The following is a 1,630-nucleotide window of genomic DNA, read 5'->3' on the forward strand; positions in this document are numbered from 1 at the left end:
GGCTAACCCTTGCAGTGGGGCTACACCGGCATTGCAAGGGTTAACTGCTCCTTTTGGTCTAGGGGCTAAAATAAAAAATATTCACCTGATCCTTGATTTTTGCATGGCTACTACACTGGTCTAGGAGACTCCTCTCCGGTGGTCTAAGGACCCATGATGTAATTGCGTCTAAAGGTGCCCATACACTGCACGATTATCGTACGATAATCGTATGCGATCGGTTTTTCGTACGATACTCGAGCAGTGTGAACGGAGACGTGCGACCGTTTCTACTGTACGGTCGCACGTCTTCTGTCGAACCAGCATGTTCGAAAACCAGCCGGGAATCGTACGACTCTCGGCTGGTTAGAACGGTGCTCGGAAGACAAATGCCTAACGGGCCGGTGTGCGCACGCGCACACTGCCCGTTCAGCATTGCGGTCATCGGAAGCCCGCCCCTCAGGGGGGCGGGCTTCCGATGATCGAGAGTGCGATCTGCCTGTCCAAGATAGGCAGATTGTACGTTTTTTTAATCCCTGTACAACCATCGCAAGACTAAAGTCTTGCGATGGTTGTAGAGTGTATGGCCACCTTAATGCAGGTCCATTAGACGTGAGTATGCCGAGGAACATACCACCACCAGAGTGGAGGGGAACAAGGATTATGAGAGTGAATCTTTTTTTTTAATCCAACCCCTAGAGAAAAAAAAAGAGCAGTGGGGCTAACCCAGCATGGCAAGGGTTAGTTTGTACAGTTCCTGGAGTTCTTCCTTAAGGTTATGAACCTAATTTTCACTTAAAACCAGTTTCAATTGGTTAGCGGCCCGGCCACTTCTCTCTTGTATTTTCTAAACTGCTGTGGCAGCATAAAAAGAAGGATCTGGCCTCTAAGAGCTACATGAACTTTGTTCTTTCACATGAAGTCCATTATATTATTCTAATCTGGGTCATGGGTCAAAGCCTAAATCCATCCCAAGCCTTTAAAGGTGTGAACGGAGTGTGGGAGGGTCAGAAGTCCAGATGTGTATTCCTGCCTCCTGTGCTGCTGCAGATCTTCCCTTACTTCCTGTCCCAGTGACTACACAGGAAGTTAGTGTAAATCTCCCTATGGTGGACATAGACTCCGACCCCCCCACCTCTACCTGAAAAAAATTGAAGAGGGAGTACACTACCTTCCTACACACAGGAAGATCTGCCCCACCTGGATCAGAGCCAGCATTAGAGACCTGACGGTGCTTCTAAAACCACTAAAAAAAAGAACAAACAAATGCTTGGCTGGGGTTGGGTTATAAAGTTGAATTCCAGGAAAACAATTACACTGAAATATACAGTATATGAGGACCTCTGGCATCTTCCATCATGAGGAACCAGGACATCCCAGGTGCTGACATCCTGAACAGGCCGTCTACTGTACGGTTATATGTAGATGACATTGTTTTGACCCTTATGAACCTTCTGACAACCTTACCAAATCTCTACAAAGTCCTAGAACAGGGGTAGGCCCTCCAGCTGTGGTGAAACTACAGATCCTATCATGCATCTGCCTCTGGGAGTCATGCCTGTGGCTAGCAGAGTCTTGCAATGCCTCATGGGATTTGTAGTTGTACAACATCTGGAGGGCCGGATTTTCCCCAAACCTGGTTCCCTATCAG

This window comes from Nanorana parkeri, unplaced genomic scaffold (assembly GCF_000935625.1).
Source record: "Nanorana parkeri isolate BGI_ZX_2015 unplaced genomic scaffold, ASM93562v1 scaffold2603, whole genome shotgun sequence".
Taxonomy (NCBI): domain Eukaryota; kingdom Metazoa; phylum Chordata; class Amphibia; order Anura; family Dicroglossidae; genus Nanorana; species Nanorana parkeri.